Genomic DNA, 20722 nt, shown 5'->3' with positions numbered 1-20722 from the left:
TAATAAGTCTTCTCTCATTTTTATATGTACACTTCTTGATCATTTTTTCATTTAATAATAATTTTAAAATATCGATTACTCTAGAAATGAGACATAATTTTATAATTTCTATAGCATAATTAATAAAAAAGTTTAAATTATTAGTTTGGTCAAGGGACCAAAATTACAGTATTTTCAATTTAAGCTGCCGCTGGTGACACTGGCATTCCATAAGAACACTGGTTTGAGTACTGGGTGCTCCAATTTGACCTACTTCTCTCCTAATTCACCGGGAAAATTAATGGAAGATGGATCAAATGCTTGAGATCCTGACACCTATTTGGGAGACCCGGTTTCATTGTGAAGCTCCTGGCTTGGGCCCCACCTGGTCCCAGCCACCCAGACATTGTAACCATTTTGAGAATGAGCTGGTAGATGGAAGATCTATCTCCAACTTCATTCCATGATCAGAGAAGGTATATGGTGTAATTCAATTTTTATGAATTTTCTGAGACTTGCTTAATGGCATAGCATATGGACTAACCTAGAGAAATTCCATACACTGGTGTGAATCCACTGCTGTGTATTCTGCAGCTTTAGGGTAGAATGTTCTATAGGTATCTGTGAAATTCATTTGGTCTATAGTGTCAATAACTCTGTTGTCTCCTTGTTGACTTTCTCTCTGGTTGATCTTTCCATTGCTGAAAGTGGGTTATTGAAGTGCCCCATTACTAGTGTATTTGAGTCTATGTCTCCCTTTAAATCCACTAACATTTTTAATGTATCCAAGTGCCCTGTAGATAGGTGCATATATAGTCATTTCTTCGTGTTTACTTGATCCTTTGATCATTTCATGGTACCCTTCTTTGTCTCTTTTAAATTTTTTATGTGAAACTATTTTGTCTGATATTAGGATGGCTAAATGCACCCATGGCCCACAGCAAAGCCATGAGCCCCCCAAGCCAGGAAAAGAGGCAGAAGCTTCTGAGGGACACAAGTGCAGCTCTGGGTCTTTCTTCCTCTATGGTGGCACTCGCTGTTCATGGCTGGAGCTAGAGACAGCAGCAGCCCTGTAAAATAACCATTTGCTTAATTTGTCAGAAGGCCAGGGTGGGGGAGCCTCCAAGAACACCCCCTCGACCTTGTGCAGATGGCACCTCTGCTGGAAAAATCAGAAGGGCTCCCGCTGCTGCTGTGGACTTCAATACATTTTGTCCAACCATGATCAGCCTCCCAAGGCACTGCGCAGTGCACCCTGGCCGAGGGACACATGGGCCCTGGCACCGGCTGCAAGGCCTTATCTCAGCTGGGACAACAAGGACGTCATTGCACTGAAATAAGGCCGTGGTGGCCACCACTGCACATAAATCTGTGGGAAGCCCTCTCGACCTCCCCCTAGTCCCCTGCTGTCTGCACAGTGGACAGAACACAGAAGTGCCCTCGGCCCCTGGGTCAGTCAGGGTGCACCCCAGCCATGCTCAGGAACAATATCCTAAGCACAGCCTCCTGCCACACCCCTCCCAAGTGTAGCTGCTGCATCAGGAGACTGCAGCAGCAGCGGGAAGGGCAGTCTCCTCTGGCTGCCCCCTCGCCAACACCATCCTCAGGGTTAATGTCACCACCAACCCGGGGCGAGCACTCACTCAGTGTCAACAGAGACTGAATGCCACTGGAAGCCTCCCCAGAGAGAGTCACCAACTCAGAGCTTCAGAGAGTGTCCTCCCCAACTGATGTGACAGCACTTGAGGGCTGGAGGGGACAGGAAAGCGAGGGTGGTGGCTCCAGGAAGCGCTCTCCTTTGTCCACCTCTGCAGAGAAACTTGAGGTACTCAAAAGCTAGAGAGCATCTGTTAACCCTGCCCCTCCAAGCTGCCACTGCACACGACACTCAGAGCCCAGCCCCGGGGACACAATTCACATGGCAGGATGGGAATCCCTGCACCCTGGGCTCCCTCTAGTGCTGGGACCTGGTCTGTCCTTGGACAGTGGGAGGGGCAGGTGCTGAATGGGAAAGAGCAAGGGGAATCCTGGTTCCCTGCCCAGTGAAATGAGAGAGCTTAGGCAAGGCGCAAGACCTTGCTGAGCCTCAGCTTTCACATCTGTGCAATGGGAACAGCCACAGTACCTCCCTTGGAGGAATGACAAGATGAGGTGACAATGCCAAGCCCTGTACCAATGTGGGCACAAAGTAAACCCTCAAAGGGAGTGGTCACTGTGCATCACCCTGCCTCCCCAGATGTGGTTCTCTATGCTCGCCAATATCAGCTGCACCTGCTAATGCCCAGCCTGACTTCCTAAAGGCAAACACAGTGACTTTATTCAGTAATAGCTCTGAGGACCTGTGATGTGCCCCAAGCACGAGTGACAGGAGTGTGGGTCTAGAGAGACAGATCATGGGGGTGTAGAGGGTGGCACCAGATACAAACCCTGAGGTCGGGAGGCAAGGACAGCTAAGGGACCTGAAGTCACCCAAGGCAGTAGTCACCACGTCTCTTTCCCTGATGGCCTCACATTGGAAAAACAAGGGGGATGGTTTCCAGCAGTGGGCAAGGCAGTTCTCACAGAAATGGTTGGAGGGTTGCTGGGCCTCCCAGCTTGGACTGTCTGAGCCATTGGGCCAGGGCAAACTGTGACCCCGGGGCTAGCCTCTCCAGTGGGTGTGTATGTCTACAGCCCGGTGGGTCTCTGCATCTCCTGTCTATGCAGCACGGAGGGAGCACAGAGCCAGAGGCTGCTGAGACTGCCCACTGTTGGCAAGCAGGAGAAGGAGCAGGGTCGGTGTGGAGGGGGGCATGGTGCCAACACATGAAGCGGAGCCCAGGCCCCCTGCACTAAGGGCCACATGAAGCTGTGGCCTTGGGAAGCTCTGAATGGATCACAGGTGTCCCATCCCAATGTGAACATTATCCATATTAAATTATTCCTTTATATCTACTTGTCACTACTATTCTTACTATTTATTTATGCTTTATAGTATTCAAAAATTTTTCATAACATATTCACTTTTTTCTTTCAGAATATTACTATTGTGTGTATCATCAATATCTTAGGCCTACCAATGCTAGTAGAGTGAACCTGTGACCATCTTGGTTGGGTTTTTCATTGGAATATCACTGACTTGAGGCTATTTTCCTGACACTGTTCATGTTTATATTTTTAAAATGTGTTATCTAAAACAATTAGGGAATGAGGCATGGAGTAAGGGAGAGAAAGATCGATCTTCCATGTAATGGTTCACTCCCCCAATGGCTACACCATCCAGGACTAGACCAGATCACAACAGGGGGCCCTGAAATATACCAGGCCTCCCAGGTGGGTAGTAGCAGGCACTCAAATATTTTAGCTATCATCTGCTCCCCACCAGACATACTTGAAATGTATCTAAAGCAGTGTAGCAAATCCTAGCTCTCAAAACTTACTCCATTTTGTTTGGCTCTTTCACAATGGGATCATCAAAGCCAAAACTTTTGCCTAGTTTTCTTGGCCATGTTCATAGATACCTCTTTTGAGAATTGACTTTGGCCAGTATTGTAATCCTATATTTTTGAGGTGACATAAGTCTTAACTTTTCTTGTGGTCTATAGGAATGTAAGTAAATCTTTGATTATTGATATTTTATAAAGTGGAGATTCGGATGTAGAAACCTTCCATGTATGATTTTATGGCAGATGGTATAAACTTTCCTTGGTTGTCCTATGTCTATTCTTTTCTCAAATATAGCACAATTGTTAGGCCTTTTAGTTCACTAAATCACTTCATATCTGCCTGCCACTATATTGTTGCTGTTTAGCAAATTACTCTGTGATACTTCCAATAATCAATATATAACTTTCACGGTAATGGTGAATATCAGTTCTGTTGTTTTGTTTCAATGAAGTTCCGTTATTTGGGAATATCAATTTTATCCTATAGTAAGCATATCCTACCAGTGTGAACTTCAAAACATCTTACTTGTTGGTTGCGACATCATCATATTACAGAAAATTCTCTAAGTTGTACTGATAATGTCCACATTGTCTTATATTAGTGCAGTAATTCTCCATTCCCAGGTGATATTTCTTTAGCATTTATGGAGTTTTAAGGCACTAAATTAACTTTTTATTGTGAAGTTCAAAAGTGCAACTTTTAATAAAAATGCCTTCACAGTAAGATACTCCTATTTATTGTCATGGCTTTTGCTTTTCTATCTTCAATTTGTTTCCAATTGTAGCAGAATTAGACTATTGTTGAACAAAATTCTTTATGTGTGCTGGAAACCCCATTATGGGCCCTCCATGGTAATGCTAAATAGTTCATGTAGTATAATTTATGTTGTAATATATACATTTCCTTTCATTTACTTTAATTCACTAATATCACTTTTGTGCAATATCAGTATCTTCATGCAGTTCAATGTCAGTACTGTGTATGTTATGTCAACTGAGTGGCCTTTTCCTGGTGATATCATCAGTTCCAGCTAAAATCTTTAATTTTTCCTGGCAACTTTCCTATTCACAATTTATCAGAACCTTTTAGGCCAGTGAATTCCATTCCCCCCCTTTTTTTGAGCTATGAGGGATTTTAAAGTTACATGTAATTTTGAACTTCAGAACTGTGAATCTGGATATAGCGCCTTTCCTAAATTGTTATCCTGAAAACTGGTATGACATTTCCTTTATTTATGTTCATTTGTAAATTTTTATTTTTCCACTTTAATTTAACTGAGATGGGCTATTTTTCTTCAAAATCCATTATATATACTTATCATTTTATTATTGTTCCTATTAAATGACAGTTTTACACACTGTAGTCACAATATGATTTCCATTTTACCAGCTTTTGTATTTGTTTCTTGCCTTTGAATTAGTAAGTATCACATATGTATCATTAATATCCCAGAGAAAGGCAATGCTGCTCAACCATCTTGCTTTGCTTCTTTATTGTGAGGTCATTAGTACCAAACTGCTATCTGATGTGCTCACAGCTTTCTTATTTTGATTTCTCTACACCACCTTTTGCAAATTGATTTATTTTTCCTTCTAGGTCATAAGTTTTGTGTTATTCCAGAGATCTCCAAGACTACATTAACTTTCATCTTCTTTTTTCTTTTCTGTACATTAATGTTGAATTTGACATGTGAAATTCATATTTCTAGTATTTTCCCATTACATTATCCTGACAATTTGCATAATCTTTGCTTTATTTATCTTTGTTGATATGCTCTTTTATTTCCAATTTCAAAATAATCATAATGGACTACTTTCTACCAAATATCAATTCCTTATAATTTCTTTTACTTTATCTTTTTTTCTAAGAAATAAATTCTCACAGTAAAAAAAATGTAGAAATGTAGTTTTAATTGTATCAAGTGCTTTCCTATCATATTTTGCTTGTGTTTGAAAATCTCAGGGATACAGATATGATCCAACATATGCAAATCAATAAATATTAAATATTAACTAAACGAGAGATAAAAACCATATTATTCTTAATAGACTTAAAGAAAGTATTTGGTAAAATACAATCTTCCTTTATGACAAAAATCTAAAAAGTTGGGTATATACAAAATGTACCTCAACACAATAAAGGCAACTTATTGAATATTGGATGTGGAATATTGAATGGGGAAAATCTGGAAGCATTCCCGTTATGAACCGGAACCAGACAGGAATGTATTCTCAAAACACTTTTGTTTTTCAATGAATTGCTGTTAAAATGAGAGAGGGAGGAGAGAGAGAGAAAGAGAGAGAGAGAGAGAGAGAGAATGAATTATGAGAGGGGTGGTAATTTGGCACAGTGGTTTGAACTGTCTTCCGTGATGCCAGCATCCCACTCAGTGTGCCAATAAAAGTTCTAGTTATTCCATTTCTTTTTTTAAGATTTATTTATTTATTTATTTATTTGAAAAGGAGAGAGAGATATGAAGTCTCCCATCCACTAGTTCACCCCCCAAATGACTGCAATGGTAGGAGCTGAATTGATCTGAAGCCAGGTGCCAGGAGCTTCTTCCAGGTCCCCGACATGGATGTAGGGACCCAAGGACTTGGGCCATCCTCTAGTGCTTTCTTAAGCCATAGCAGAGAGCTGGATGGGAAGTAAAGCAGCTGAGGCTCGAACTGGTGCCCATATGGGATGCCAGCACTGCAGGCAATGACTTTACATACTATGCCAGATCTGCAGTCCCTGGTTATTTGACATCTGAGCTCACTTCCTTCAAATGTCTTGAAAAGGTGTTCAAAAATAACCCAAGTAGCACTAGTTCAAATTCCAGCTGTTCTACTTCCATGCCAGCTACTTGATAATGTGCCAGATATGGCAGTTGAAGATAGACCAAATATTTGGGCCCTTGTACCCATGTGGAAGACCCAGCTGAAGATCCTGACTTTGGCCTCATCCAACGTTGTCCACTGTGTACACTTGGGGAGTGAACCAGCAAATGGAAAATCAATCTCTCTCTCTCTCTCTCTCTCTCTCTCTCTCTCTCTCTCTGTTATTCTTACATTCAAATAAATAAATAAACTTTAAAAATAGCCCAACAGCTTCAAACCTTGTCACCCAGGTGAGAGACCTGGATGGAGTTATTCAGTTTTGGACTCAGTCCTGTTCAGACATGGCTGTTGGGGTCATTTGGGAAGTGAAATAGTGGGAGAAATATCTCTCTATCTCTCTCTATGTGTCTCTTTTTGTCTTTCTACCTTTCAATGAAATAAATAAATTTTGAAAAAAGCAACTAAGGAGATACAAATTAGAAATGAGTAAATCAAATTATCTCTATTTGCATAAGACATAATTCTTTATATAAGGGCATAAAAGATTCCACACTATGATTAGTAGAGAATTCAACAAAGTTTCAGAATACAAAATCAACACACAAAATTAATGTAGTTGTTAGACATAAAAAAAAAAATCTAGCTGAGAAAGAACTTATAAAAACTATTCTAGTCTAAATAGCTAGATAAACTTTAAATACATTGGGATAAATTTAATCAAGGATGTTGATTTCTACAATGAAAATTAAACATTAATTAAAAATGTAGAAAAATACAAGAAATGGAAATATGCCCATGTTCCTGATTTGAAAGAATTAATATTAAATAAAATTTCCCTAATATCAAAACCAATTTACAGATTCAAATGTAATCCACCTCCATGGCGGAGGTGAGGCCTTTGCCTGGGCTGTGGGGTTACAGCCTTTACATCTGTCACCTTGGAGAGCCCAAAGGCTCAGGAGAGTGGGCAGGGGGGCCAACACAGCAGCAGGACAGGTCCTGGGCTGGCCACTCAGTGCTGTCACCATCGGCCCTGGAACCTCCCTCCTACCAGCTCTAGGTTCCCTGCCTCCTCTGGCCAGGCCAGGCCAGGCAGGCCCCAGTGGTCCCTGCGCTTTGGTCCTGGTGCATGTTTGTCCCCAGGGTTGTGCACAGTGTTGCTCAGCACATGGCCAGGCTGGACTTCAGCTCTGGACAAAAGCCAAAGAAAGAGATTCTGAGCCTGTTGTGACACCTGCAAGGGGCCTGGGGTGGTGACTGCCAGCTAGCAGGCATTTTTCATCCATGCCTGTTTGCATGAAGCACTATGGAAAACATCAGGAGTGGTTTGGGAACAGCCTCAGGTTCTTTTTAATATGCAATGACCGGGAGATGTCAAACTGAACAGGACAGGTCTGTCCAGGTGATTTTGATGCTAGTGGATATGCTAGTGCTTCACACATAGCCCCAGGCATCCATCAGACAGGTCTCAAGACTTACACAAGATGTGAAGTTGGGAGCCTGGGCACCACAACTGTCTCTAACTCCACACCAGGACAAAAGGGCTGAGCTGAGAATTTTTGTATCCTCCAGAAGAAACCCCAGTACCTATTAAGCAGTTGCTGTCTACTCCCCCTTTCCTCTAGCTCTGTGCAGCCACTGACCTGTGAGGATTGCAAGTTGGGAATTATGCTTCTGGTCCAGCAGTTGGTAGAGATCAATCTTCCAGGATGGCAGCCATCAACCCGTAGATTTCCTGGGATGTCTTTACAGACCAGACTTGGGGGATGGCAACTCTTGACCCATGGCCCTCATGGGCTCTGTGTTCTCAGGTCCCTGCCTGGCACAAGGACGGGAGCCCTGAGGAAGAGAGGAGGACTTCCAGACTCCTAAAGCCTCTGTCCTGGAACCAGTAACCTTCAAGGATGTGGTGGTGGACTTCACTCAAGAAGAGTGGGGCAGTTCGACCTTGTTCAGAGGACTCTTTACCATGATGTGATGCTGGAGACCTATGGACATCTGCTGTCCATGGGAAATCAGATCACCAAGCCTAAGGTCATATCGCTGTTTGGACAAAAAGAAGAGCTATGGTCAGTGGAGTAAGCATATCCTAAAGCACTTGTCCAGAATGGATGAAAAATATTGAAAATAAAACATTGGTCCCAATACAAAGCATATTTGAGGAGGAAAAATCCCATGAAATGAGGTTGGAAAAATACGTATGGGATGATTCTTGGTTCTCCAGGATAGAAGTTTTAGGCGGTAAAGACCAAGTAGAAATGTACCACATGAACCAGAGTACAGCTATGAGGCAAATGTTTCTCATGCAAAAGCAAGTGTGCTGTTTCAAAAAGGCTCAGAACTCTGTGAACTTGGGTCAGAGTACAACCAGAACTTAAACTTTGGTCCTTCACAGAGTTTCTCAGGTAGAACATTTCTATAAGCCTGAAACATGTGCTGAAAGCTAGAAATGTAACTCAGCCATAATGTATGTAGATAAGGTTACCTGTGAAAATAATTATGACAAAGCCTTCTACCAGTCCATTCAACCTATTCACACTACAAGAATGCAAGTTGCAGATAATCTTTTCAAATGTACTGATGCTGTTAAATCTTTCAATCATATAATACATTTTGATGTTCATAAAGGAATCCTTATCAATATATGGAATGCCATCAAATTTTTAACCAGAGCCCACCATTTTGTGAACATCCAAGATTTCATATTGGAGAAAACCAGAATGATTACAAAGAATATGAGAATATCTTTTACTTCTTATCCTTCATGGAACATCAAAATTGGTACTATAGGGAAACCATATGCATACAATGAATGGGAAAAAGTCTTTGGATATGACATTCCTTACTCAACACACAAGCACTTATAGTTCTGAGAAACCCTATGACTATAATCAATGTGGGACATCATTCATCTGGAGCTCGTGCCTTATTCAACATAAGAAATCTCATACTGGAGAGAAACCCTATGCTTCTAATAAATGTGGAAATATTTTTAGGAATTATTCAGCCCTGACTAAACATGAATGGACCCACACTGGAATAAAACCCCATGAATGTAATAAATGTGGAAAAGCCTGCAGCTGGAATTCTCATTTTATTGTACACAATAGAATTAACACAGGAGAAAAACCTTATGTATGTAATGAATGTGGGGAATCTTTCAATTGGAATTGTCATCTTATTGGACATCAGAGCACTCATACTGGAGAGAAACTTTTTGAATGTACTGAATGTGGGAAATCTTTCAACTAGAGCTCTCATCTCATGCCCATATGAGAATGCATACTGGAGAGAAGTCCTTCAAATGTGACGAATGTGAAAAAACCTTTAGGGATTACTCAGCCATTAGTAAACATGAAACAACTCACTCTGGAGTAAAACCATAAAAATATACTGAATGTGGCAAATCATTCAGCTGGAACTCCCATATTATTGCCCATCAGAGAACTCACACAGGAGAAAAACCCTATAACTGTCAGGAACGTGGCAAAGCATTTAGAGAACACTCATCCCTTACTAAACATGAAATCATTCATTCTGGAATTAAGTCCTATGAATGTAATAAATGCGGAAAATCTTGCAGCCAGATGGCTTACTTTGTCAGGCATCAAAGAACTCATACTGGAGAAAAGCCCTATGAATGCAATAAATGTGGGAAGTCTTTCAGTCAGAACTGCCACCTTGTTGCTCATTGGAAAATTCACACCGGTGAGAAACCCTATAAATGTAATCAATGTGAAAGATCCTTTAACTGTAGCTCTCATCTCATTGCACACCAGAGAACTCATACTAGAGAGAAACCATACAGGTGTAATGAATGTGGGAAAGCATTTAATGAGAGTTCTTTCCTTATTGTACACCTGAGAAACCGTACTGGAGAAAAATCCTACAAACACAATCATTGCATATCTATAAAATGTATGTGTATGAAGACCTGAAAGATCCATGAAGAAATTAACCCAGTTAAGATTTTTTTCTGGGCTGGTGCCGTGGCTTAACAGGCTAATCCTCCACCTTGCGGTGCCGGTTCTAGTCCCGGTTGAGACGCTGGATTCTATCCCAGTTGCCCCTCTTCCAGGCCAGCTCTCTGCTATGGCCCGGGAAGGCAGTAGAGGATGGCCCAAGTCCTTGGGCCCTCCACCCGCATGGGAGACCAGGAGAAGCACCTGGCTCCTGGCTTTGGATCAGTGAGATGCGCCGGCCGCAGCAGCCATTGGAGGGTGAACCAACAGCAAAAGGAAGACCTTTCTCTCTGTCTCTCTCTCACTATCCATTCTGCCTGTCAAAAAAAAAGATTTTTTCTGATGTTTTACAAATACATATAGTGCTTACGATACACTAGGCTTTGTTTTAAATGCTTTTCAAATATTAGCCTTAACTCAATGAGCTAGGTACTGTTATTGTCCCAGTTTTACAAAGGGGGAAACCAAGGGACACATCTAGTAAGGAATGGAGCTAGGATTGTTTGACTCCAGAGTTCATTTTTTAAACTGCTGTGTTATGCTTCCTGTCCAGTCATATTTTTCCTTAATGCTTTTGCCCTTTTGTTTAGTGTTTCTATAGTAGATATTTGGTAATAAAAATCAAGAAAATCCTAAGCACTGAGAAATAAAGTTACCTGGTTCCTGTCTCATGAAGGATTTTTGGTAACATAAGAGCTGAGATTCCTATGGAATATGAAAAAGTCTGAATTGGACATTTAGAATTACAGCATTTTCTGGGTCCTGGTTTCCTGGAATTTCATTGCCCACAACTCAGAATTATAGGGCATCATGGACAGGACAATTACTGGAGATTGTGGTAAATCTGAAGAATACTGCTTGACAGGTTTAGAATGCTTCTCCATGAAGCCATGGACAAGGCCGTGTATTCTTTTGCACAGATGCTGTAAAGTGTGAGAGTACCCTTTCTGAAAGTCTCCCTTGAATTCACTGTTTATTATTATTTTCACCAGGTAGACAGGTTATTTGATAGGAAGAAGGATTCAGAAGGGAATGGAGTCCATCACTAGTCCATCCCCTAGAGTTAGCAAGTCTCTCTGAGTATTCACAAGGGAGAAGGAGTGAAGCCACAGAGGACTTGGGCAGCTTCTCTCTAGTTCCTAAAATATTCCTTAAATAGGGCTGTATTTAGGGGGCAAGGATTCTTCTTGGATAGGCCCCGAGGTATTGGATGAATACAAGCTTCATCTAATTTCTCAAGATCCATGACTCACCAGTGGTTGAGAAACAGTTGCATATTGGAGGCATGGGGAGACTGTGTTTACTGTCTGGCTACTGTAGCTTGAACTCACCGAGCTATGTAACATTTGATTCCTCACTTCAGAGCTGAATGTATTAGTGGTCACCCAATAGATGTTGCAGGAGTGAATTAATGTTTTCCTGGGTTTCTCACAGGATTAGTAGAGAGAATAGAGTAAATATTATCTCTGTGAGAGGGGCTGGCCAGCACTGGTCAGGTGTACCTGTGTGTACTGCCTATTTAGAATGGGGGATGGATGGTTTGGAGACAGCTTGTTGTTTTGAAGTGGATAAAACCCAAGAGTTTGTACAGATTCCTCCTCCTGCCAGAGAAGACAGGCTCTTGGGTTTGTTATAAAGTGACTGCTGCATCGATAAAGCTCTTGACTTCTTAGTAAAATAATAAATAAATTGAAAAATCCACAGTAATCTGTTGTGCAGTGAACTTAGTGCTAAGAAGATAAACAGATGCAGTAATCAAAACATTTGCTACAGTAATAGATTTGTGACTTCTGGGAATGTGTCTTTCAGATGTATCACCTAATCTTATTTACCAACTTTGGCTAACTCAACTTTCATTTATGGTCTGATTTCCTTAAGTTGAGAAACCAGGTCACAAGTTTACAACTCATTCCTCTCAGCACTGCTCTTCCAAGGGGTCTGAGTCAGTTTTCTTGTTGCCAATAACAGAAAAGCAGAGACTCAGTAGATTAGAAAGAAATGGTATTTGTCTCATGGTTTGGGTCCAAGGTTGGAGGGCAGCATCTGATGATGGTCATCCTGGCAGAGGCTTGGGGTGGCACAGAAACCATATGAACAAGTAATGGAAGTGCAGGAGAGGCAGATACAAAGTGGCTCCCATGGTAGACATCTGGGGATAAGCCGGTAACCCATTAATCACATGAGTGGATTTATCCTAATCACTTCTTATATGTCCCACCTGTTCACACTGATTAATTTCTCATAATTGGGATTAAATGAACTCAGGAGACTTAGAGGGTGATAAATCTGGTAATAAATCCCTAAATGATTCATGCACTTTGGATTCTCTCAGTTTTATGTAGAGAGTATAAACTATGTAAAGGCCAAGGAGCAACACACACAACCCCAGCTAACTGGTGTGAGCCCTGAGGAGCAAATTCACTGTTGGCACTCCCCAGCTGGCTGCAACAGCCAGAGCTCTGCGGATCCAAAGCCAGGATCCAGGAGCTTTCTCTGGATCTCCCATGTGGGTACAGGGGCCCAAGGACTTGGGCCATCTTCTACTGCTTTCCCAGGCCATAGCAGAGAGATGGATCAGAAGTGGAGCAGCCAGGACTTGAACTGGTGCCCATATGGGATGCTGGCACTGCCGGTAGCAGCTTTACCTGCTATGCCACAGCACTGGCCCCTCTAGTAGTTTTTTTATAGATTGAAGTTCTGCTGGAATAAATCTTCCCCCAGCACTGCATGGTTGTTCTGATAACATCTGAGCATGGATAAAATACAAGTGAGGGGGCAGATGGAGGGCAAGGCGGGACTCCTGGACTGTGTCCAGTCTGATGTTACTTTGTATTCTGTTGGCACTTTTATTATTTCACACATTAATATTGCAGTCCTTAGAATCTATGTGTGAAAACCAGAAACCTTTAAGTAGTCTTATCAGAACAAACTGCTTCATATCTGCGTGCTCCCTTCCTCCAAGGAGGCCTGAGGCCAGCTCCACCATGGAGCTTGAAAGCAAGCACTTCCTGCCGAGCCTTGAGAGACAGGCATCTTGGCCGTCCTGTCAGTCCTGTGCCGCCCTCCCAGCCCCGCCTTGTGGCCTCTCCTGGGGGTTCTCTGGACTGAGATGGCTCACAAGTTCCATGCCCTTGTGCCTCCTTCCACCAGCCACCACTGGAGGCTTCTCGGCTGGGGAAGATGTGGCTGGCGGGGGCACAGGTGTCTCCACCACCCCACACCAAGACCTCACACACTTCATAGATTCTTTTTATGAGGAGAGATGTTGGTGTTGCATTGCGGCTGTAATTTAGATAATGTCAGGATGACTTCTGAATGCTTGTGTGCAGACAGGAAAGCCGAGACTAGAAACTTAAGCAGCGGAGTTTGTGTGCCGTGCAGCTAACTTCCCAAGATGTTTCAGGCTCAGAAAAGCAAACAACTATTGTTAATTAAATATTTGAACAATATTGTATTAACCCTTGATTTTTTAAAGATTTATTTGGAAGACATAAAAGGACAGACAAAGTGAGGAAGGGAAAGGATTGGGGGGGAGGTGCAGAGAGAGGGAGAGCAAGTGAGAGAGATCTTCCATTTGCTGACTCACTCCTCAAATGGCCACACAGCCAGGTCTGGGCTGCCAACGAACTCCTTCCGGGTCTCTCACATGGGTGGTGGGCCATCTTCCTCTGCTTTCTCAGCCATTAGCACAGAACTGGATGGGAAGTGGAGCAGCTGGGACATAAGCCCATGCCCACATGGGATGTCGGTGTTGCAGGCCATGGCTTTAACCCACTATGCCACAACATCAACCCTGGTCAGGTCTTGAACCAGCCTCTGAGGAGGGGCATCACACAGCTATGTGGGCTGTGGCGGCTTAACCTGCCACACCGCTGTACTGACCCCAGCCCTCTGACTTTCACACAAAATAGGTGGTGGTCTTTGCATAAGCACACTTGCTTATAGAGCTAATTCTATTATTAGTGGTTAAAGATGTTGGCAATTCTGTCTTCAGCTTTGTGATACTTTCATCATATTTGGGATGGATTTAGCCAAGACCTGGGTCAGAAATGCCACTGTCAGGCCTGGCGTGGTGGCACAGTGGGTTAAAGTGCTGGTTCAGGTCTTGGCTGCTCCACTTCTGATCCAGCTGCCTGCTAATGTGCTTGGGAGTGCAGCAGAAGATGGCTTGGGCCCCTGCACCCATGTCAGAGATATGGAAGGAGCTCCTGACTCCAGCCTGGCACAGCCTTCCCATTGCAGTCATCTGGGGAGTGAATGGGCAGATGGAAAATCTCTCTCTGCCTCTCATTCTCCCTTTCTAACTCTCCTTTCAAATAAATAAATATATCTTAAACAAGAAAGAAATACCACTATTGCTTAAGGCATTCTCTCAGGGACAGCAAGGTTCCATCGGACAGTTTGCAGGAGCACTGACCAGACTAGGGTGTGCAGGGCATGTGCTGAGCCTGAGCCTCAGCTGGTGCCTCAGAGGACCCCAAGCCTCTGGGACCCCAGGGCCTGTGCTTGTGGGAGAACTGATGAATTGTCCCTGAGTCAGAGGACTGCTGGACACTTTCTTGTGTCCTTTCAGGGGTACAATGTGAACATTTGGCCATCTTTCCACTGGTCCTGGGTCCCTGGTTACTGCTTTTGGGGTGCTTGGTGGCCACATTGCCACTGCAGCCTGTCTCCAGCAGCGACCCTGGGCTTTCAAATGCTGTCTCGTGTACTGTGGGAGGCCAGACCTTTCATTGAAAACCTTTCCTGACCAGTGTCTCTTCAGTCCACCACCATATTATCAATCATGTGGTATTAGGCGTTGTCACATAGTATACAGCTGAAGAGTAAGTGTTGTTTTTGTGTTGTGTTTTTTCTTCTTCAGATCTCAGATTCTTTGAGGTGGCAACAAATAGCACGTGGGCCAGAAGATGGGTGAACTGGACCAGTTGTGGCAGGAGGCCGAGCAGCTGAAGAACCAGATCAGAGTGTGTAGAGTATGCTGCCTGGTCTCCTGTAGTGTGGAGTTGAGGGCAGGTGTTACCTGTTTCAGGACAGGTGGTTACAGAGTGATGGTGTTGAGAGTGAATTTGGGTCTCATTTGGCCCAGTGAACACCAGTTATAGACCCAAACACTTGGCCTAGGACTGTCTTGGGGATTCTATTTTTCTGTGTAATTTGTTACTTGAATCTATGTGAAATGTTTCCTCAGAACTGGGAGATTTTTTTTGTACTGTTATCTCATGGCCACTACATCAGTGTGTGTTAACTGCCTTGCTCCCCTTGAACACTGATTGCAACTTTTAAGTTGAGGACAGAAAAGCTATTTAAAAATAAGCATCCTGGGGCTGGTGTTGCAAGACAGTGGGTTAAACCCCTGCTATCACCCTTATCAGAGCACTGGGTCTGGTTCTGGCTGCTCTGCTTCCATCCAGCTTCCTGCTAATGGCTTGGGTAAAGCTGGGGAGTGTGGTCCAAGTGCTTGGGCCCCTGCCACCTGAGGGAGAGCCAGATGGAGCTCCTGACTCCTGGCTTCAGCCTGGCCCAGCCTCAGTTGTTATAGCCATTTGGGGAGAGAACCAACAGATGGAAGATCTCTCCCTGTCATTCTGCCTTTCAGATAAATTTTTTTAAAAAGTCTTTTTTTTTTAAAGATTTATTTATTTGAAGTCAGAGTTACAGAGAGAGAGAAGGAGAGGCAGAGAGAGAGCGGTCATCCATCTGTTGATTCACTCCCCAAGTGGCCCCAATGGTTGGAGCTGTGCCAATCTGAAGCCAGGAGTGTCTTCCAGGTCTCCCACATGGTGCAGGGGCCCATGGACTTGGGCCATCTTCTACTGCTTTCACAGGCCACAGCAGAGAGCTGAATCAGAAGTGGAGCAGCCGGGACTCGAACAGGCACCCATATGGGATGCCAGCACCATAGGGGGCAGCCTTACCTGCTACACCACAGCACTGTCCCCCCTACAACTTTTTAAAGATCCAAGAAGAGGCCAGCACTGAGATACCAGCCTCCACCTGAGGTACCAGCATCCCATATGGGTGCTGGTTTGTGTCCTGGTTGCTCCTTTTCCAATTCAACTCTCTGCTTATGGCCTGGGAAACCAGTGGAAGATGGCCCAAGTGTATGGGCCCCTGCACCTATGTGGGAGGCCCAGAAGATGCTCCTGGCTCCTGGCTTTGGCCCAGCTCTGGCCATGCGACCCTTTGGAGAGTGAACCAGTGGATTGAAAATCTCTCAGTTTCTGTGTCTCTTCCTTTTTCTCTGTAACTTTGCCTTCAGAATAAAATCAATAATTAAAAAAAAAGCTGAGCAGCAGATCTTCCCCACAGGGCTTGGCCAGACCATAGCTAGGAGCTCCATCTGGGTTTTCCACGTGGGTGGCCAGGACCTAAGAACTTGGCCATTATCTGCCTCCCAGGCACATTAGCAGGGAGCTGGTCAGGAGCAGAATATCTGAGACTTGAACTGGCAGCTTGCTGTGGGATGTGGGCACCCCACACAGCCTCTGACCCACTGCACCACAACATGCACCCACTGAAACAGCCATTTTTGTTGATTCTGAAAGTATTGTCTTAAGCTCTAGTGTGGTTTGTCCTGTTTTAATCCATTTCTTTCTTTAACAATTACATGTGATTCCAAAGTTATTCATAAATATAGGACTTGGAGCCATTCACAGTGGTTTGGCAAAGGTGAGAAGACATCCAGATTTAAAGAGTAAGGTGAGGCCGGCACCGCAGCTCACTAGCCTAATCCTCCACCTGTGGCGCCGGCACCCCATGTTCTAGTCCCGGTTGGGGCTCCAGATTCTGTCCTGGTTGCCCCTTTTCCAGGCCAGCTCTCTGCTGTGGCCAGGGAGTGCAGTGGAGGATGGCCCAAGTCCTTGGGCCCTGCACCCGCATAAGAGACCAGGAGAAGCACCAGGCTCCTGCCTTCGGATTAGCGTGGCACGCAGCGCACCAGCCGCAGTGGCCAATGGAGGGCGAACCAACGGCAAAGGAAAACCTTACTCTCTGTCTCTCTCTCTCACTGTTCACTTTGCCTGTCCAAAAAAAAAAGAGTAAGGTGAAAGAGAGATTACTGCCCATCCTGTCTGTCTGTCCTGTTGGGAGGCCTGGCTATCCATGTGCCCAAGCCCGCTGGACCTGCAGGGACGTCAGGTGGCGTCTTGTGTGTGCTATTGTTGCCATCTTTAAAGTGTAAAAGGAAAAGTGGAATTAATCTCAGCAAGTTGTATGTTAAGCCAGCATGTCTTAAATATCATTTCAGCATGTAATTTATAATTCACTGAACATTTTGATTTCTTTTTTTGTACTGTCTTCAAAATTCACTCTGTGTTTCATACGTGGCATACTCCAGCTGTACTTGCTGTGGTCTCCATGCTCAGCAGACTCCTGTGGGGACAGCGAGGCTAAGTACTGGGAGATCTGCCATCATCTTCCCCACAGACAATGTGCAGGTGTCAGGCTGGCTCCTTCCTGAGTTCACGTACCCAGATCCTTTTTATTTTAAAAATGCAGTGGGCCCAGGGAAAGATGGCGGATAGGTAGGGAGCACACTATTAGTCTGGCGGAGAGAAAGTTTAATAAAAGTGGAGATACTGTAGGGTCAAGGAAGAGTAGGGGAAGAAACAGCAGAGGAAACTCTTCCAGAACTAGTGATTCACAGTGGACCTGTGTGGAGAGCGTGGGAGCCCAAGTTTGGGACACCAGCAGCAGAATCAACACACCAGCACTGGAACGCGAGGTGAGCTGAACATCAATAGCCCGAGACACCAGTGGGCAAGCAGAAAGAGGAGACTAGAGGGAACGAGGCTTGAAACTCCGTGGGGAAAAGTTCACCAGGCTAACTAGAAGAGAGAGAGGAAAAAAAAAAGGTGACCGATACGGACACGAGTTTCTCTCTCTCCGCTCACCTCTCAAAGGCGAGCAAGACAAAGAGCAGCTGCCATTTTGGACATACATCATAAGCAGGGCGACCTCAGGGCTGCACCGGCCCTAAGCCTAGCAGAAAAACCTGACTCTGGGGGGAGGGGTGAAATAACAGGAGATTAGCATCTAACTTGGCAACCCAGTGGGAGACTGCAGGAGAATTGGAGCCCAGACTGAGGGCAGCACAGATTCGCTGTATGGTCCTTGGGAAAGAGCTTCCAATCTCTGGCTCCTGTGGGTATATCATTTGCCTGCTTACTACCTCCAATTCAATTCAGCTGTGCGGAATTACTTCCCTTTTGATCAAAGAAAGAGAGATTTACCACACCTAACCTGGGAGTGTCATCTTTGACACACCCTCAAACCTGAGGAACCAAACATAGCTCTCAGTCCACACTCATCTCAAGCCTCTAAGGCTCCACCGAAAGCAGACAGTCCACTTAATATAGAGCCATAGTGTAACAAGAAAAAACACCACAGTGAAGAAACCAAATATCTCCAACATGCCAAACAACAAATGCAAAAACCGAGGTAACAAGAACAAGGAAGACACTATGACGCCCCCAAATGAAAAAGACACCCCAATTCAAGATTATGAAGATGATGAGATCAAAGAAATGCAAGAAGCGGATCTCAAAAAATTGATAAGAACATTAAGAAGTTCTCAAAAACAAATTCTTGAACTACAGAAATCCTTCATGGGCAAGATAGAAAATCTCTCTCGTGAAAATGAAATATTAAGGAGGAATCAAAATGAAATGAAACAACTAGTGGAACAAGAAACTCTGATAGTGACGAGAAATCATAATGAAATGAAGAATTCAATAGATCAAATGACACATTAGAGAGCCTTAAAAACAGAATGGGCGAAGCAGAAGAGAGAATATCAGACTTAGAAGACAGAGAACAGGAAAGGAAACAGGCAAACCAAAGAAAAGAAGAAGAAATTAGAAATCTAAAAAAGATTGTCGGGAATCTACAGGATACTATTAAAAAACCCAACATTCGGGTTCTAGGAGTTCCTGAAGGCATGGAGAGGGAGAAGGATTAGAAGGCCTTTTTAGTGAGATACTAGCAGAAAATTTCCCAGGTTTGGAGAAGGACAGAGGCATCTTAGTACAGGAAGCTTATAGAACCCCTAATAAACATGACCAAAAGAGATCCTCACCACGACATGTTGTAATCAAACTCACCACAGTGAAACATAAAGAAAAGATTCTAAAACGTGCAAGAGAGAAACGTCAGATTACTCTCAGAGGATCTCCAATTAGATTCACAGCAGACTTCTCATCAGAAACCCTACAAGCTAGAAGGGAATGGCGAGACATAGCCCAGGTACTAAGAGAGAAAAACTGCCAGCCCAGAATATTGTATCCTGCAAAGCTCTCATTTGTGAATGAAGGTGAAATAAAGACTTTTCATAGCAAACAGAATTTGAAAGAATTTGTTGCCCCTCGTCCTGCCCTGCAAAAGATGCTTAAAGATGTGTTACACACAGAAACACAGAAACATGGTCATCAATATGAAAGAAGGTAAAGGAAGGAAACCTCACAGCAAAAGATCACAGGAAGCTCAATTTCTCTTTGACATAGAATTAAACTCTGATGCTCTGTTAAAGCAATGTGTCAAAGTAATCTATTATGTTCTCTTGATGTCTGTTAAATTCTAATTGTTCAAAAACAGCTGAATTTTTATTAAGAGCTATGGGTTATTTAAATATGTGCTTAATTTCAAAAATTTGAATAATCACCTTGTAACAATGATCAAATTTGGTGTATGTTATGTCTTGATTTTAAGGAATCTTATTTCAAACAGATATTTTGGATTTTGAGCCTTCTTGGCATTCTTGACAGGCATTCAAAAAATCAAAGTTTCAAACAATCTGGTCTCTAAAATTTCCAGTAAATCCTGGACTTTGGTTTTTCCAGTTTGGGCCCAACTGAAAAAATCGAAGGACCTATGTCTCTCATCTTAATAGAGACACCAACTAATCAGGCTATTTGGATTATATTAGAAGTACTGTCAAGATGTGATGTGGTACCAAACTTTAAGTTTCTATAATGGAAAATGCTATTAATACAAATGTTTGAGAATTAAAAAGTCTAATGATCTTGTGTTACTAGACATGATAGTTATCTTAATGAGAAAGCCCCAGAGGCCTAAAGGGTTCAATACTTGTAAAATCCTACAGGTGCTTTCAAAAATACTGTGAAGTAAGCAAGTGCCTCTTGTTGGTTGATAATTTTAAATATGGCAACTTAAAGTCTTTTATCATCCACAGTTATATATGATTTGCTGCTCATAAAACTAAAGCGTTGTTGGTTCTGTGTTTAGCTGTCCTCCTATAGGTTCCTATGGACTTTTTCCAGCCACTTCTATTGTATTCAGTACTTTGGGAGGGCTCTGTAAACAGATGAAGCCAATAATGTATTAACAGTACCAACTGAGAGAAAGTATGGTTAACTGAGGTTACTAAAAATAAAAAGCAATTCAAATCAATTGGCAATCTACAAAAAGAGTTAAAAATTTTAAAAGCTATTATTAAAATTGCTATATGGGTCTATTATGTTATGTTATATGTGTGTACATATTGTATGTCCACATGGGAAAATTGTATTAAGA

At 43.2% G+C, this 20722-nt stretch overlaps 1 pseudogene; it reads left to right on the top strand.

The window, feature by feature from the left end:
* Window positions 1-7936: 7936 nt before the first annotated feature.
* On the top strand, window positions 7937-10165 carry LOC133755211 (zinc finger protein 606-like; annotated as a pseudogene).
* Window positions 10166-20722: the final 10557 nt, after the last annotated feature.

Source organism: Lepus europaeus, unplaced genomic scaffold (assembly GCF_033115175.1).
Source record: "Lepus europaeus isolate LE1 unplaced genomic scaffold, mLepTim1.pri SCAFFOLD_3_1, whole genome shotgun sequence".
Lineage (NCBI taxonomy): Eukaryota > Metazoa > Chordata > Mammalia > Lagomorpha > Leporidae > Lepus > Lepus europaeus.
The sequence above is the reverse complement of the archived record's forward strand: the minus strand, read 5'-3'. Positions and strand labels throughout refer to the sequence as shown.